This window comes from Procambarus clarkii, chromosome 65 (assembly GCF_040958095.1).
Source record: "Procambarus clarkii isolate CNS0578487 chromosome 65, FALCON_Pclarkii_2.0, whole genome shotgun sequence".
Taxonomy (NCBI): domain Eukaryota; kingdom Metazoa; phylum Arthropoda; class Malacostraca; order Decapoda; family Cambaridae; genus Procambarus; species Procambarus clarkii.
In genome coordinates, this window is record NC_091214.1 from 21,746,210 (window position 1) to 21,766,005 (window position 19,796).

General features: G+C 40.0%; 1 long non-coding RNA gene across 1 annotated transcript; it reads right to left on the reverse strand.

Annotated features, from left to right (window-relative positions):
* Window positions 1–5,902: 5,902 nt before the first annotated feature.
* LOC138354961 (uncharacterized) lies at window positions 5,903–18,169 on the reverse strand. Its single transcript, XR_011223763.1, has 4 exons — window positions 17,825–18,169; window positions 14,773–14,936; window positions 13,425–13,523; window positions 5,903–6,002 (listed from the first exon to the last, which is right to left on the reverse strand). It is a non-coding gene; the product is annotated as an uncharacterized lncRNA (long non-coding RNA).
* Window positions 18,170–19,796: the final 1,627 nt, after the last annotated feature.

The following is a 19,796-nucleotide window of genomic DNA, read 5'->3' on the forward strand; positions in this document are numbered from 1 at the left end:
GGACGTGGTGATGTTCCGAACCTTAATGGAATCTGACCCATATATCAATCAGGTTAACCCATGTGTTGCGTTTCCAAAAGGGTCGCCCATGTTAGAATCGGTGAACGCCCTAGTAATATTGTTGAAAACATCTTAATAACTTATTAAGCCAAAGGTCTTTTTATGTCAGAAGAATGGCAGAAACTGGATCTATATATGAAAACTCTCTCAGGACAAAATTTAAAGTAAAACTAAAGATATTTGTAGTTGTATAAAAGTTGCATTTTTCATCGGTCGTAGAGCCGGAAATCCGCAATATTCATCTCAGAACAATGCTTATTTCACGCAGAATCGTTAATAAACGTAAGATTTTTATACGTCTCAAGAAAGATAGAAACATAATCTTCATTTTAAATGCCTTACCATGGGCATATTTGTATTTAAAGCGAAGATACGTGTATTTTTCTAATCGGCGAGCTCCGATCCCGCACAGATCGAGCAACGGAGTAACTCTCTCTCAGAACAATGCTTATTTCACGTAAATTCGTTAATAAACGCAAATGTTTTTATATGTGTTGAGAAAGATAGAAATATAAGCTTCATTTTAAATACTTTACCATAGATATATATAAAGTTCTAATGAAGATACATGTATTTTAAGAATCGCCGAGCTCCGACCCCGCACAGACTGATCGACAGAGCAACTCTCTCTCAGAACAATGCTTATTTCACGTAAATTCATTAATAAACACATATGTTTTATATGTCTCAAGAAAGATAGAACTATAAGCTTTATTTTAAATACTTTAACATAGACATATATAAAGCTCAAGTGAAGATACATACGTTTTTATAGTGGCATTCAGTAGCTTGTCGGTCATGGAATGCAGAAGGCTACGCACTTGCCAATATAGTGTGTAATTAACAAAGATACGCTTATAAAGCCTAAAATATTATATGCCTTCAGAAAGACAGAGATATGCTCGTTATTGTGAGTGCACCAAAGGAAATATATCTTGTTGGAGGACAAAGATATATCAATTCTAAAATAAGTTTCGACTCTCGCTCGGGCGAGAGATAGCGCGACTCTCGCCCCATCTATTGGAGATTCTGTTCACCTAATGACCCAAAGCTACTCAAAGCCTCCTAGCATTACTTAAATAATGAAGAAATATGGTATATTTATTCACTATAATGTTGGTACTTAATGCAGAACACGAGAAAACATATATTTACTAAAAAATAATATACTTCCATTATGAAATAAGTAAATATGTGGCCTCATAGGAAGTCAACGGTCCAGGTGTCAATGTTGTGGAGCGACTTATCCAAGATATATTGTTGTCTGGAAAGTGTTTGTTGGCATATCAACCTTCTGTACACAGTGATCCAGTCGTCGCACTTCTCTCCTTAAATGATCGCAAATTTAGTTTATTATATTAACAAGTAGAATACGTATTTCTAATAATATCTAACATAACTAGCCAGAAAATATTTAAGACTTATTGAAAAATACATGTCTGGAAGTTAAATCGACTTCATAGAACAATAGTGTTGGTCTATACTAATCGTTATTCGTTAGTATGCGTTCGCTACTTAAAACATTTACTGTACTGATGTAAAATCTCCCATGTCTCTTCGCACATGGAACACCGAACCTTGCACACTCTCTGATATATTGTTTAATTAATAGAGAATCACTAATAAAGCTTATAATTGTATATGTTATCAAAAAGGCATAGATAAAGTCGTTCTTACGTTTTAGTCACAGAGATTAGATATTAGTAAAGTAAAGTTCATTTTATTCAGGAAAGTACATAAATAGTCGATTTACAAACATAATATTGGATTTATAGATAGAGCTAGTACATACAATACCTAAAGCCACTAGTACGCATAGCGTTTCGGGCATATTATTGAGAGAGGAAAGATATTTATATTTAAACAATTTTTTTTTTTTTACCGACGCTCTCCCTATAGATGAGAACTACAACCTAATGAAGATAAATGTTAATTTTATGTAGATACTGTAATAAACGAAAGTTTTTAATGTCATCAGAGAAGCAGAAATATAGGCAAATTTTAAATCCCTTGTCATAAATATAACTGAAGTGAAAGCAAAGATATATGCATTTTGATAGTTACAAAGACAGCTCTTTAACACGGGTGGAACACGAACAAGGGGAACTTAGTACCCAAATGAGCCACAGAGATATTAGAAAGAATTTTTTCAGTGTCAGAGTAGTTAACAAATGGAATGTATTAAGCAGTGATGTGGTGGAGGCTGACTCCATACACAATTTCAAATGTAGATGTGATAGAGCCCAATAGGCTCAGGAACCTGTACACCTGTTGATTGACGGTTGAGAGTCGGGACCAAAGAACCAAAGCTCAACCCCTGCAAGCACAAATTAGGTGAGTACAACTAGGTGAATACAGCTGAGGGGCGGGACCAAACAGCTGAAGCTCAATTCCCTATCTGATCCCTTCCTGTGATTGGCTGTGGTGTGAATGTCAACAAAGAGTTTCTACCAATAATATGCCATTTATTATGCACCCCATACCACTTGTGGGCGGAGCTTGGAACCTCCTACCCGAGCACAACAACCCGCCTTATGGGTTGCTGTTTGGCTATTTATAGTGCGTTGGAAAAAACAGAGATGGCGTTAGTTGTATTTTGTAGGGTAATTTGTTATAAGTGTAATTTGATATCAACAGATGGCGTAAGCTGTACCTTATGGCCACTGTTGACCAGCCAGTTGATAGTGTTCTCTTCTGCCGACAGATGGCATCAGCTGTGTTATTATTACTTCCAAATTCCCTTTAAACACTGATCTACAAATCCCGTAGCTTATGATAAGCTTTTATACTATTCTGGTATTAGGTAACAATTAATTTTCTTTTATCTACTGTTGAGAATATCATTATATAACGTCTGGTTAGGATGTACTGTTCTTTGTTGAGTGTTTAGTTTAGTTATATCTTCATGCCCGAAACGCTTTGCGTAATAGTGGCTTTAGGCATTGTATGTACTAGCTCTATCTATAAATCCAATATTATGTTTGTAAATCGACTATTTATGTACTTTCCTGAATAAAATGAACTTTACTAATATCTAATCTATGTGACTAAAACGTAAGAACAACTTTATCTATGCCTTTTTGATAACATATACAATTATAAGCTTTATTAGTGAATCTCTATTAATTAAACAATATATCAGAGAGTGTGTAAGGTTCGGTGTTCCATGTGCGTGTCTGTGTCTGTCCCTGTCCCTCTGCTCCTGTCCCTGTCCCTCTGTCTCTGCCTCTCCTCGTTTCTGACATTCTCTGTGTCAGCCTATCTCTGTCTCTTTCCTCGCTCTATCTCTGTCATTCTCTCACTGACTTTGCATATCCTTATCTATATGTCTCCGTGTCTAACATTCTCTCCCTGACTCTGTCTATATCTATTTCTCTGTCTCGATCTTCATCTCTTTCTCTCTCTCTCTCTCCTCTCTCTCTCTCTCTCTCTCTCTCTCTCTCTCTCTCTCTCTCTCTCTCTCTCTCTCTCTCTCTCTCTCTCTCTCTCTCTCTCTCTCTCTCTCTCTCTCCTTACATACATACATACATACATTAGGCATTGTATGTACTAGCTCTATTTATAAAGCCAACAAACTTTGTAAAATCTCTTTATGTATGTACCTTTACCTAAATAAAAATTATTATTATTATTATTATTATTATTATTATTATTATTATTATTATTATATAAGTGGATGGAGCCTTTAGCTGATCCCTTCCTGTGATTGGCTGTGGTGTGAATGTCAACAAAGAGTTTCTACCAATAATATGCCATTTATTATGCACCCCATACCACTTGTGGGCGGAGCTTGGAACCTCCTACCCGAGCACAACAACCCGCCTTATGGGTTGCTGTTTGGCTATTTATAGTGCGTTGGAAAAAACAGAGATGGCGTTAGTTGTATTTTGTGGGGTAATTTGTTATAAGTGTAATTTGATGTCAACAGATGGCGTAAGCTGTATCTTATGGCCACTGTTGACCAAGGGCCACCACTTACGGGCTATTCATGCCCGTGCCACCTCTTGGGTGGCTTAATCTTCATCAATCATCAATCAATCAATCAGTTGCTCTTCTATATATGTTTATGGACAACGTAGGTGATTTGAGGCAATTTGCGGCCAGAGTGAAATAGTATCCATGCGGTGAGTGATGGAGGAGGATATATACTGCTGTGTACTCGACCAGCGGGTGAGAGGTAAGTTATATCGAACAATTATGGGGAATAGATGGGTTATTTTAAGCGTAGAATGTCAGGTAACCGGTTCGCAAGATTATGGTTTAGACTGCAATAGTTGCAGAATTGGCAAATAAAAATACCGATGCCCTATATAGTTTTGAAATGGTTAAGACTACCAGATGCAGTTTAATGCTGACAAATGTAAGGTTTGGGGGCTAGGTAAAGATGAGATAGATGGTGTAGATTAAGAGTATTAAATTTTTTTGCAGGTGGCAAATTCTGAGCTGGCACGTTGATTGGTTAGTCTTCAACTGCCTCCCAACATGGTAGTGAGGTCCTGAGCTGACATGCAGTGAGGAACGTGGAAAGCTTCCTGAATTGGCACATGGTATGCCTCTCTTTCAAACTAGCAGCTGGCACAAATGTTCCAGCTAACATCAGAATAGTGGATGAAGCCCACACTAAAATGTAAGTGGTACAGTAAATGGACACCCCCCCCCCCTCCCTTTTGACACTGAACAGTTGGGAGGAAGGGGGGGGGGGGAGAAAGTGTTAATATTTGTTAAATAAGCTTTAATCTATAAATGTATAACCCTGTTAAGGGTAATCATGAGTCAAATAAAGTTAATGGCAGGAAAAGTTTTGTTCTAAGTGATGGTATTTTTCCCTTGAAAGTAAAAAAAAAAATATTCAATGTTTACTTTAGCTTAGTTTTAAATTTATATAGTTTTCCAGAATGTGGTTTGGAAAGTCCAGAAGTCCCTCTTTCAACTCACAGAATCAGGTGAGTTGTAGTAAAGGTTAATCTGAATAGATTTGCATGAAAGTAAACAAATAGTAATAACTTAAACAATATAGCATTGGCTAAAGATAAATGTAAATTGCCATTGAAGTGCAGTTGTGGACAGTTTCTCAAATGACATATATATTTATATTGCTAAATTAGATCTTTACTAGAATATGTAGGAAAGGTAAATTCCTTAAAGAAATTTTTTCCATCAGAATTTGTAAAGTACTGAATGCTAATTTGAAAAGTAAAGCAAGATTGGCTTTAAATCTGAAATTAATTTGTTGAAATATTTTTCAGGTGAAAGTGATTATGATGCATGGACTGGCTTGGAGTGAGGCTCCTTTACTCTGCAAAAGGAAATCTACAAAAGTTGGTGAGTTTGAATTTGATGTTTTAGCTATATCAATGACCTAATCTTAATTCTCTTATCTAGTCCATTTATAGGTGTGTAACTATGTCCTACTGTTACAACCCACAGGGGATGATGCAGTTTGTACTGATCCTACCCCATTTCATAAAAGGGGACCAGGCAGTCCTGCAGATTTCCCTGGCTTGGCTTTTTCAGAGCTTTGCTCTACTACCCATCTAATAGATGGACTAGATTTGCATAGGTTTAGGGACCCTTAACAATGGTTACATTGTTAATTCTCACAGGGCTTGTTTGCTGAATGGGTGGATGCATCTAAAACTTTAGTGCCTGGCATGCATTGTACAGTGCTTTCTGTAAAGCATATGTACAATGTGTTGATTGCACTAAAGTGGTGGATGTAATGCACCCATTCAGGGAACAAGCTCTGCACTAAAATCAGAGGGAGGGATAGGCCTATCTTGAAAGATAGGCTGTTAGGATTTTTTGGGCTTGTTATTAGGCATTGGTGATAATAAAAGTAGTGTCCCTGTTTAATGTTTATTTTTCTTTTACAGGTGATTGTCTCTGGAGTTGTCTTGGCCTTTTGGATCTTCTGTTCATCTAGGAGCATCTGTCCCCACAACCTGAAATGGTAATAAATATTAGATGTATTATAAATACTATATGTAAAACTTATTAAATAAAACTATTTTAATGAAACTACTTTATATACCTTATCCTATAATTATGCTGGAAATTATAAGTTTACTACTATTGATGCAATGTTTAAACATATGAAATTGTTTTACTTTGAAAATAAATACTTGGTAAAATTTACACCTATTTGTAACTTGTTACATAGGTGCATGCAAAATGCATTGAAAAGATGTAAAAGTGGACTACCTATTAAATTTACATAAACTAACAAATATTGCAAATTAGTCTGAAATATTAAAGTGAAAAAAACGTTAGTCAATATTTTAGTTTTCATATTTGAAAGTAAATTTAAAGCTATGCAACACCTAATCTTTGTACAAATTATGATTAAAGATCATTGTTAAATTTACAAAACATTAGAAAAGTGACACAGAAGCATCTATACAACATGGTTTTCACAAAGTCTTTGGTAACAAATTTAATCAAAGCTCTTAAATGATATATCTGAAGTTTGGCAGACAAAATGAAATATTTTACCTAGATTAAAACAATGATTGTTTGAAAGGGCAAAACAGATTACTGTCAATTAGTTTGACCTAACATCTGCAAGGTCCTGAAGGAATGGAATTTTACAAAAAAAACTTTGCTAAAAACAAACCCTGCCTAATGAACCTGCTCATTTTTTTTAGAAATGGTAATTGCTACATTACCAAAGGCCATTGTTTTAATAGCCAAGGTACCAAATGAAAGACCAAGAAGCAACAAACGGGTACATGGTAGAAAGGACAAAAGAATGGTTATGAGGACCCTTTCATTTGTTAAAGAAATGACTGTGAAAAATGCTGTCATACCACAAGGGGTCTTAACCCTTGTCATATACATCACTGACATTAATCTAAATATTACCAACCACAAAAATTGCTGATAACATGTTATAAAAAAAATAAAGATTAGAGATCTGCATTAAGGCCTCAATATTATAACTACAAATAGTAACAAGACTGGCAATTTCTTAATATAAAACAGAAAAAAATCCAAGACCTTGCACGTGAGCCAGAACAATCCATATCACAACTACCACATTAAAATGAAACAATGAAGGTAAGGTAATTGCCAAAAGAAGGCACCAAACCGGGAAGGCCATGTAGCACCATCAAAGTGTGAAATAATCAGAGGGCGCTAAATATCACCAAGAATGCCAATACGAGAACAAAAATGCACAAGGCGAACAATATCAAAAGTATCCGATTCACCTAGAATTCTATCGAGGGATGGTCGGAAAGCAAGACACACGCTCATCCTGGAAGTCAGGACATTCAACAAGGATATGCACAATTGTAAGAGGGACAACGCAATTCGGACAATAAGGAGCAGGGCGGCGCTCCATTAAGTGACTGTGGGTTAAGCGGGTATGACCAACCCACACCCGTGCCAAAGCAGTGTCCCACCGCCGGTTACGGTGGTAGGAGGAAGGCCACGGGGACACACTAAGTTTGAGAGTACACAGCTTGTTACCAACCACAGAGGACCAACAACCCTGCCAATGGGGAAGAATGAATAACAGGATAAAAGTCGGAATAAGGAATACCTTTACGGGAGATGGGACAAGAACGGATAGCTTCCTTAGCGGCAGCATCCGCATGCTCATTGAAACACCAATATGGCTGGGAACCCAGGAAAACTCTACTGATTTAAATTTACTAGAAATAAGAAACAGCCAATGTTGAATCTCAATGACCACCGGATGGACAGGATTAAAGTACCCTAGAGCCATGAGGGCACTACGAGAATCAACTACAACCACAAAGGAGGAATGAGAATGAGAAAGCAAGAGACAAAGAGCATAGAGAATAGCATAAAGTTCTGCCGTAAAGACGCTAGCCTCCGAAGGGAGGCGACACATGTAAGTACGGTCAGGAAAAACAACAGAGTAGCCCACACCATCCGCAGACTTAGACCCATCAGGGAAGATGGAAATAGAGTGGAAGTGCGAAGAAAAGTGCTCAAGGAAGAGGCTTTTCAGAATTGTAGGAGGGGTAAAGGCTTTAGTAATACAAGTCAAGGACGTACAAAACTTGGGAAGGGGGACTCTCCACGGAGGTAATGAAGGAACAATACGAGGAGAAACATTAGAAATATGAACAGAAAGAGAATCCTGTAAGCGAGATAACTGGACAGAAAGTGGGAGACAATGAAGAGGAACAGGAACCACAGAAGGAGGAAAAGTCAATGCACGACAGAGGCGAGAGGAAGGATGTTGGAAGGACCGCGCGAGATAGCGAAGACAGTAGCGATCACGGCAGTCCTGAAGAGAGAGAAAGCCAGTGTCAACATACAAACTAAGGGCGGGAGTCGAACGAAAGCCACCAGAGCCGAGACGCAACCCAGTATGGTGCAAAGCATCAAGATGGCGAAGAGTAGAAGGAGAAGCAGAAGAGTATGCAGGGCAACCATAATTGAGTTTAGACAGGACGAGAGAGGAGTGCAAATAGAGGAGCGTGCGCCTATCTGCTCCCCAAGAAGTATGGGACAAAACCTTAAGGAGGTTAAGGGCCTTAGAGCATTCAACTTGGAGGCAAGAGATATGGGCTGACCAAGACAAACGAGTGTCAAAGACTAACCCCAAAAGCTTCGCGGAATCCCTGTACACAATGAGATGACCATAAAGCAACAACAATGAAGTAAAGGTCCTTTCAGTAAGAATCTATCATTCACTGAAAGTTGCTGCAGTTAAAAATAAAAGAAAATACAAGTCCCTAGAAATAAACAAGCAACCTTTTTGACTAAGGAAAGGAAGGTAGTTATTCTACTGTATAAATCTAAGTATTCACTTAGATAACTGTATCCAAGCATAGAGGTTCCCCCCCCCCTCATCCCTTTCAGAAAAACATCTACTTTCGAAAAAGTTTAACATTGGCCAACAAAAATGATTCCAGAACTAAATTGCCTAATACCAGGAACAACTGAGAGCCATGACAAACACTGCAACCCTCTCCTACCCCCAAGTCTTATGCTATTTATGATCCAAGGTAATTTGAGATACTATACTGTACTTCCTACAGACGAGTCCAGTGAGAGGGTGATCTCCTGGCGATTAAATTGAAGCACGATACAGGTGTCAACGAACATCAGTCAGCCCACTTGTCAGCACAGTGGATAACTAATGACATCATAATCTGCAGTGTTGTATGCCTCCCTGTGGCCAATTAAATCAATAAAACACAGGGTTGTGGCAATGTTTACAGCATAAGGCAAGGTATAGAGGAATCCTGGAATGCCATGTAATGTGTAGTCCTTGAATGTGCTTTAGGCAACCAAATTGAATAACAACATTTCTGGTGTTCGGCTATATAATCCGAGTTTCTCATTCGGTATAATGTTTTAAACCTAAATAGGAATTCACTTTAAAGGCCAATTTATTTGGAAAGTGCTAACCAGATTCCAAATTACTGAGCTCTGAAAGTACTACAAGGCAAGTTTAACCGAATGAGTGTTTGCCTATCCATACCCCCCCATGAGGTATGTGACAACACTGAATAAAGAAAGGGTCTTTGAGCATTCACCGTGCAGGTATTTGACATGACCAATATAGCCAAGTGTTAAAGATCATTCTAAGCAGTTCTGCACAATCCATATACTATCAATATAATTGTACAATGGTGCTTGGTGGATGATATTTCCTATTAAAACTCATTGGACAACTGTTTGTATTAGCGAGCATGCAACAGCATGAGGATGCCATACTCCCAAACCAACTCCATGCACTTTGAGGCTTTAACAACTCAACATTTAAAAAGTTGATTTAAAAAAATCAAACACCTGAATTTTTCCCTAATTAAATTTACTAGGGAAATGCACACCAAGCCATGAAACTTACAATGAAGATGAACAAACTACACACAACTGTCACCAAACTTCCACATACCACCCCCTTCTCACTCCTGCCCTCCCTCCTTAGGTGCTCTGATTGGCTGAGCACCTGAGCCACCACCACTCACCTCTTGTTGTGAGAGCCTAAAGCATGTTTGGTTGCACTTTAAAAGTTCCCGAGTGTGCTCGCCTAATTGTGAGTACCGCCTGCCCGGTTCACCATTTTGTTTTACAATCTACCTCAATTTACCCCTTTACAGTCAAATATTATGCAAAATTCTGTTTAAGACTTGTCCCTTCTTAACTTAAATAACTGCTTTGGCCATCTGCAATCTTTCTAGGTGGGTAACAATGACTCTTGAGGCCAGAAAGGACTTATCAGACGGCGATCATAACAATACGGTACACACACAAAATCACAACCTGATATACACCAAGCAGAAAATCCACTGGAGCTGTGAGGCGACGTAAACCCTTGCCCAAGGCACTGGCAGCTGCATACTCTACCACAGTATATTACTGACTTTGTAAAAGTCTTACAACCGGATTTCCCCATAAATCACAGCAAGTTTTGAGGCCACTCCTTGAGTCAACGTCTTACGTAACCCCTACAAGCACTCAGGTGAAGGCTGAAGCAGTTCAACACCATACGCCCCTACTTCAAATACACAGTTGAATGTTGAATGAGAGGCGGGACCAAAACGTGATTTTCTGTGTGTGCCTGAAGTTGGGGCATACGGTCTTGCTTCAACCTTCACTTTACCCTTCACCGGCGTACTTCAGGGGTTTTATTTAATACTTGGACTGGCTTCAGTAGGGCCTCCAGACTTTCTGTGGCTTCACAAGTGTCACGTGAATCCCCTGCATAGCAGTGGAACTGCCTTTTCCCTTCACCTTCAATGCCTCTGCACTGGAAGTATACATCTACACCAGCCCAGAAGAGTCATCAGTCCTGCCACCTCTCCATACACCCCAGGGCCTGGCACGGCCTGGTACGACTCAAGAGGCAAGCCGGGCGCCACTGTTAACTGGCAGTTTGTCCCCACAAACAAGCAGTTAGCCGCCTTCAACTGACAGTGGTACAGCTCAACACAAAGGCACCGCCAGCCACAACGAGCAGTTTGCTAGTTGACCAGATGTCCACCTCGTGTTGACACTGGATGAGTCATCACCGCCGGACTATATAAAGAGCGCTGCCTCCCTGGAGAGGCAATCTCTCCCTTAGTGCTCTAGGATCACCTTCGTGTCTCTAACCCGTCGTCCGCTTCCAGCCAACGTCGTGTGACTGATGCCATGGTGGTATGGTAGCTGTCTTCAGAACACCAGTATATCTTCATACTTTTATTCATTGCTTATAGTTTATTTTTTGCATTTAAGGTCATACTAACTTGTTCACCTTTGCATTACATGATAGTCAAGTATTGTCATGTGTTATTTTTGTTCATTACTATTTCAGTAAATTGTTTAATTATTTATTTGATAATTTTCATTTGTTTCCACCTGCAACTTACACACTGCAAGGCCAATAGCAGCATTTCTTTCATTTATGTGAGGGAGAGCCATACCATCTTGGTTCAGTATAGCTGTGATACCATAACCCGTCACACAAGATATCCAGTTGTAAGACTTTTACCATCAGTGGTGGTAGAGTATGCAACTGGCAATGCCTTTGTTACAGGTTTGCTTCATCTCACAGCCCCAGTGGATTTTCTCACACATTTGAATACATGAAACAACTTTATTTGATACATTCCAAACCAAAGTACTGTACAGTACAGTAATTATCAAACCATCAAATGTGTGGGATAATCATAGTGCGCTAAATATCACTAACGTCGCCAATACAAGAACAAAAACGCATACGGCGAACAATATCAAAGGTATTGAATTTACCAAGAATTTTATCGAGGGACAATTGACAGTGAGGGATGGTCGGGAAGCAAGACACGTAAGTCCTGGAAGTCAGGACATGTAGAGACAACGGTTTGGACAATAAGAAGCAGGGCAGCGCTCCATTAAGTGCCCGTGAGTTAAACGTGTATGACCAATATACAACCTCGCCAGAGCCATTTCCCACCACCGGTTACGGTGGTAGGAGGAAGGCCACGGGAACACACTACTCTTAAGAGCACGCAGTTTGTTACCAGTAACAGAAGACCAACAACCCTGACAACGGGCAAGAATGGGGAAATGAATAACTGGGTAAAAGTCATAATAAGGAATACCTTTACGGGAGATGGGACAGGTACGGATAGCTTCCTTAGCGGCAGTGTCCGCACGCTCATTTAAGAACACACCAATATGGGTGGGAATCCAGCGAAATTCCACTGTCTTAAATCTACTGGAGATAAGAAACAGCCAATGTTGAATTTCAACTACCAAAGGATGGACTGGATTAAAGGATTCTAGAGCCATGAGGGCACTGCAAATGTCAACTACAAACACAGAGGAGGATTGACAGCGAGAAAAGAGTTGATGAAGAGCATAGAGAATAGCATAAAGTTCTGCCATGAAGATGCTAGTCTCCGGAGGCAGGAGACACAAAGGGGCAGTCAGGAAAAACAACAGAGTAGCCTACACCGTCTGCAGACTTAAGACCCATTGGTGAAGACGGAAATAGAGTGGAAGTGTGAAGAAAAGTGTTCAAGGAAAAGGTGATTTAGAACTGTAGGAGGGGTAAAAGTTTTAGTCATGTGGGTCAAGGCTTGCAGAATTTAGGAACGGGGACCCCTCCATAGGGGCAAAGACGGAATGGCACGAGGGGAAATATTGGTAACACAAACTGAAAGAGCATTTTGTAAGAGAGACAACCGTACAGAAAGAGATAGGTGGTGAAGGGGAACAGGAACCACAGGATGGGTAAAGGTCAAGGCATGACATAAGCAAGAGTGAGGGTGCTGTAAGGACCGTGCCAGGTGGAGAAGACAGTAGCGATCATGGCGATCCTGTAGAAACAGGACGCCAGTTTCAACATACAGGCTTAGGGTAGGTGTCGAAGGAAAGGTACCAGAGCTGAGCCGTAACCCAATATGATGCAGTGTGTCCAGATGGTGAAGGGTAGAAGGAGAAGCAGACGAGTAAACAGGGCCATAATCGAGTTTAGACAGAACGAGAGAGGAATGCAAAGAGAGGAGCAGTGTCGATTAGCTCCCCAAGAAGTATGGGACATGACCTAAAGTTAGTTAAGGGCCTTAGAGCATTCAACTCGGACGTAAAAAATATGGGGCGACAAAGACAAACGAGTGTCAAAGATTAGCCCTAAAAGCTTTAGCAGATTCTTTGTACAAAAGGGGATGACCCTTGTTACCTAACAGTAAATAGGTATCTGGGAGTTAGCTGTTACAGGCTGCTTCCTAGGGGGGGTGCGTGTGTGGGAGAAAAAAATTTAGTAGTTAACCACTGAACTGCTCTGTCTCCAAATAACACCCTGGTGCACAAGAAATAAATTCTTTCCAAAAATTTTTTTTCTCTTCTTATATTGTTAAAATGCAGAGTCTGATCACAGGGAAACTAAACAAAAAATATTGTATGTGACTTACTTTAGCTGCGATGGAGCTGGGAAGTTGAGCAAATTATGGGCGCTGAGCGTTGGAGCAATGGGGGTCAGTCGGCCCCGCCACCCCGTGCGACGGCAGTTGCTGCAAATAAAATGTTGCGCAATTATTTTGAAGTTTCTCATTCATTTCTTCCTTTTTTTTTGCTGTAATATTATTTAAAAGTGTGTAATTTGTGGAATTTATATAATTCAAAGTATAGAACATCGCTATGCTCAAAATTATGGGCCTCATATATGCGACATATTCTACAATCAAACAGTGCTTTTGCTGTTATTACACTATATACGCACATTGTATATACCCATCTACGTATGTATTCACCATAACGATCCACTATGTTGGTATGGTGAGCCCAAAAAACATGAGTGAGCTGCCACACCCTGCCAGTCCTCCCTCCCTCCTCCAACACATTACTCGCCAACATTCCTCCTCCCAAAAATACTGTTATTGTGTTTATTACACTATTTACACACGTTATGTATAAGTATGTACATGTTTTATTCATGTACATACGTACATACTTGCCATCTCCTCACCTCTCTCTCTTGCCTACTTAGTGCTCTTGCTTCCCTCATCTCATCACAATCGACTTTATAATGGTCCAGGACGGATCGAAATGTCGTCGTCTATTCAATTTCCAGTGTGTGGTTTGGTCAACAATGAAATCTTCATGCAAGATCTTATAAAGAAAACCCCTAGAACGAGTTTTGCAGATACGAAAGAGTTTAAGGTGAGTAGGGGATGGTTTGAGAAATTTTGAAAAAAGACGTGGTATTCATAGTGTTGCGAGGCATGGTGAGGGTGCCAGCTCAGACAAAGTAGGGGCTGAAAGATTTGTTCGTGATTTTAAAGATTTTGTAGATACTGTATTGATGGATATATTCCACAACAAGTATTTAATTGTGAGGAGACATGGCTATTCTGGAAAAAATTGCCGAAGAGGACATACATTACCCAAGAGGAGACGTCACTGCCCGGACACAAGCTAACTTGGGCTAACTTGTGTCAGGATAGGCTAACTCTTGTGCTGTGTGGCGATTTGAAAATTAAACCCTTGCTCGTGTATCATTCCAAAAATCCAAAGAGTTTTAAAAAATATATAACGTGCAGAAAAACTGTGATGTAGAGTGGTTTGCCCTGCCATCAAAAAATATCTGCAAGAGAAAAGTTTGACACTAAACGGCCTGCTTCTCGACAATGCTCCTGCTCATCCTCCAGACTTGGAGGATGCATTATTGGGGCCACTTTTTTTTTTTTAGGGATATTCCTGCATGGGCCCTAAGTTTCTGGCTAATGAACCAATGACATGAAGGAGGAGTTTTCAACCTACCTTGTGTTAGGTGTGCAGGGGTCAATAGGCTGAACATAATGTCAGGAGCAAAGGGGGGCGTTTGCCTCTTCAAACACAATTGTGACCATCTTCATCTCTTCGAACTATTCTAAATGCTCTCTTCACCTGTCTGACCAAATTGGGTGTCCAGACCACCTTTGAATCTGAAATTGTAAAATTAATAGTGATTTCAGAATATTCAGTCCATTTATACTAACAAAATTATATACAGTATACTGTAATTGAAATTTTACAGAATGATAAAGGCAATTTAGTAACTTTGTTAAAATGCACATGGGGGAAATACATGAAAATAGGTTAATATGGTTTGTAAGGTTGATGGGAAATGTTTATTACTTTTATGATTTAAAAGATGTATAGCCCTGATACTCCATCCTGGGTGCATTCCATCAGGTAATGACCACAGCAAAAGTTTTCCACGAGGCTCTATTGTCACACAAACTTTTCACATTTTCAAACTTGATTCATCTTTTCCCCCCCCTCGTTCCAGGGGTTTTCTTTAAAAGGTCTTCATGCAAATGCCTTGGTTTCTCACAAATGATGGCCTCTGAAATGCTATCACCTGCTAACTCCTTGTTGTGTATCCAAATTAATAAAAACTTTTTAACATCCTCAAGCGTTTGTGTTCTTTGTTTCGGGATTGTTGATATGCCTTTTGCCACTTTAATGCTCATAATGTCCTTTTTCTTAGCAAGTACAGTGCATATTGTTGACATAGATTTGTTGTACTGCCTAGCTAGTTCAACAACCTGTGCACCATTTTGATGTTTATGAATGCTCTCTTGTTTTTCCTCTATGGTCATTCTCACATGTGTTTTCTTGGCTTGAACCTTACCACTGGCTTTCTTGGGACTCATGGCAAGATATATCATAACAAATTTTATGTTCAAATAGCCAAATATCCCAAAACAAATGTAATGCTTTACAAAGAATTCAGGCGCGATACTTACTAGGCAGGAGACACTGGTAAACTGAGGCGAGATCACCATGCCACCACGCGCTAGGTCAGCCCATACATATATCAACAAACTCCTTTCCCGAGGCAAAGTTTGTAACCCGATTCAAATTTTTCGAAGAAATTAGGCTCGTAACCCGAAAAGTTCATAAATATTCATTCGTAAGCCGAGGTGTCACTATATATAACTAAAAAATTAAACTCGGGATTACTTTCAACCCCCACCCCTTTTGCTCTACTCCATCGCCACCTACCTTCACCCCCCTCTATGATGTACTCTTCCATAGACACCTACCTTTGCCCCCCTCCTCCCCTCTACTCCTCCATCATCACCTACCTTCACACCCCCTCCCTTCTCCTCCTCCATCGTCACCTTCCTTTCACCCTCCTCTATGATGTACTCTTCCATAGACACCTACGTTCACTGCATATAATGCTCCCCTCTACTCCTCCATCGTCACCTACTTTCTCCCCCCCCCCTCAGCTCTACTCCTCCAGGGTTGCAGACAATTTCACGAGCGTGAGAACTACGAGTTCTCTAACCACTCTCACACTCCTACTCTCTCACCAGTGAGGGGGAGGGAAGGAGGGAGGAAATGAAGGAAGAAAGGTGGGGGAGAGAGAATAGGCAGGGGGGAGGAGGGCCTAGATACATTTCTTCCATATAGATAGGTAGACTGAGGGAGAGCTGCTTGCCAAGAGCCCTATCAGACAGGCTTCATATTCCTCAACCCTCCCTAATATGCCACATCCTGGTCAGGACAACTTGCTCGATTGTTATTCTTGGTGTGACTCGAGAACTGACCTCGAGGCGGGGCATGGGCATGGATTATCTCCCTGGGGCACGCACCTCCCTGCCCCAGCTCTCTCTCTCTCTCACATAATCTATCAAGGGTCTAACATGAGGTCATTGTGCCTACCAGAAGTGTATATGTCCAAGGCTGGCCACCTGTCTGGACCATTCAAATGTATAAACATGTAATTAGTCTATTAAAATTATATATAATGCTACAATTATAAATTAATTTGTTCATGGTCATTCGTTTATCAGTATTTTAATATGAGGTATATATACGCATGTATGTATACGTTGACGTACACATATATGATTATGTGTATGGAATGATTATGATTATGTGTAATCATATATGATTATATCTAATGGAATGCATTAGTAAGTGATGTGGTGGAGGCTGACTCCATACACAGGTTCAAGTGTAGATATGATAGAGCCCAATAGGCTCAGAAACCTGTACACCTGTTGATTGACGGTTGAGAGGTGGAACTAAAGAGCCAGAGCTCAACCCCAGCAAGCACAATTAGGCGAGTATATGAACGAATGCACATGTACACTTTCAAATGAATTAAGATACCTTGAGATACACAATGACTTAGTTTAAACACATTATGGTACTGATTTTGACATGCTGATGTCTGGAAGGGAGAGGGGGTGTGGGGGGTTATTGTCTGAGGTGGAGGACCAGAGGGGGTCAGTGGAAGGATGGTGGCTGGAGGGATGCCATTGTTCTAATGGTTATGAAAACAATTATTGATGGCAGGAATTCAGTGGGTGTGTACTTCACCCGCACCATCACCATACTGTGCCCTGCTACAACCCCCCCCCCCACTCCACCCATGCTGTGCGGGGCGTATTACACATTATGGGATAACCGACTGTCTGTCCATTCCTGTCTGCTCGTTATGCTGCCCTTCCTTTTGAAAATTGTCTGCTTTATCGACTTCCTTCAAGACCACACGTTAGCCTCTTATCACGCCCTCTTACCACTCTCAGGGAGCCGGCTCTTCTATACAATAGTTACCACTCAGTCCCCAAGGTGAAAGTGTCCGGGCATATGACTTGTTACGTGTACTTATTTGCGATTCGTTTGGGCTGTCACGTGTGGTGATTAGTGTTGGGTAAGGCTAGGCCAGGTCAGGTCAGACTAGGCCAGGTCAGACTAGGCTAGGTAAGGCTAGACTAGGCTAGGTAAGGCTAGGCCAGGTCAGGTCTGGCTAGGCCAGGTCAGGCCAGGCCAGGCTAGGCAGGGTGAGAGAAGTAAAGCGGCAGGTACTTACGTTTCCGAGAAAGTAGCGGCGGTAGTATATTGTTGATTTAGATTCGACGACATCCTGAAGCTAGTAGGTGGCGGCTTCATCGCTCTCGAACTTCTTGTTGTTGTAGGGGATACGAGGCACACCCAATATCCCCTTTACATTGATCACATCCCACACTAATATTTTTACTATTTCGGACACCAGATTTGTCTGTTTCGTATATGTATAATTGTTCAATATTAAAACCACAATAGAATGCTCTAAGTACTTTCGTATATTAATACATCTTCAGAAGGAATGGTTCGCTCTGAAGATGTATCAATATAAGAAAGTACTAAAGGAAATTCCTGTTTCAATTCTTCCTCCGTGGTCTGACACTCTTATTATATATTGTATATACTGAATTATATATACTATGCTTATATAATATATACTGAAATATTGTTACATTTAACGTATGAAACAAAGTATATATCTGTATTTTTAATAAAATATAAAACATTAATATTTATCAACGTATCTCTGTGAATTACATAATTTATCAGTATTGTACAGCCTGTGATCTCCACCTGGCTGGCCACTGATACCTAAGTAGCTTTCATGTGTCCGGACACCGGCGATAGGATTGTATTATTTAACTTTAAAGAGAGAGATATTTCTTGAAATGTTGTCACATTAACGTCTACATCTTCCTTCCTTCTGACATATAGATTTTAAGGTTAATTAGCATATATGGAAATAAATTACACAATTTATAGGCTGGTGTGAAGGGCTTCACACTCTTAGAGCAAGCCATCAAGAAACTGTACAGTATCAAATGCATATATCTTCGCTTTCACTTCAGTTATATTTATGACAAGTATTTAAAGTGTAGCTTATATTTCTGCCTTTCTGTTGACATAGAAAACTTTCGTTTATTACATTATCTAGATAAAATTAGCATTGATCTTCAAAAGGTTGTAGTTGTAACATCCATTATAAACAACATTATTATTGCAAACAGTAGGAGTTTCAAAGTCTCATTTGTATGGATACGTTCTCATATAGGTGTTGTCCAGCATGATGACACAAACAAGGCAGCTAAAACTGAATGTGATAAGCCTGAAGTTGAGTGGGATATGGGCATTCCAATCTCTTCTGTCAAAGCCGCAATATTCTAGGAAATTAGGAAGACAGAAGAGCAGTCACTGACACACAAAAGCCAGAAAGCAAGAGTATAAAGAGCTATGACATGTTTATGTGCCTCTGTAACCTTTTCCACTACCGCCCACAAGATGATATATGGGGTGCATAATTAATGAACTAAACTAAGTAAACATGTTTAGAATCGAGAATTATATGAACGGACAGCATAAAACTTCCACTAGTGTCACAATGACAGTGTGACATTGTAATTGCCAGAATTAGGCTAGGATATCGATATGTATCGCAGGTGGCTGCAGGTAATGAATAGCCCCCAATGGTGAATATTCCAATTGTAAACTATGTGAACAAGAGCTGGGACATACTCACCAACACTATATCTGTGATTGCCCTGTTATAAGTGACTTCAAACCAAATGGTATAAGGTACTTTGAACTCTGTAATTACTTCATACACTTAGGAATATTGGAAGATATTCTTATGCTGTACCCGGATTTTGCTAACGGAGGCTAATAGATCAGCCTTATATTTTATGTTCTCACCTGATTGTTACCTTGAGGTAGGCCCGTAAGTGGTAGTCCTCTTGAACCATTAACAGTATCAATAGATGATACTGGAGATCTGTGGAGGTGCGACTGGACCCTGCGTGACGGGAGATGTATCCCTTGTTTCTTGTGATTGATTGATGAGGATTAAGCCACCCAAAAGGTAGCACGGGCATGAATAGCCCGTAAGTGGTGTTCTTGTTAGTCACAGTTGATTTTTTTTTATTGAGGCTGGTATTTTATCCCCTGATTCCATGTATAACTAACCATCCTGTGAGATGGGAATATTTAATGAACTTATAGCT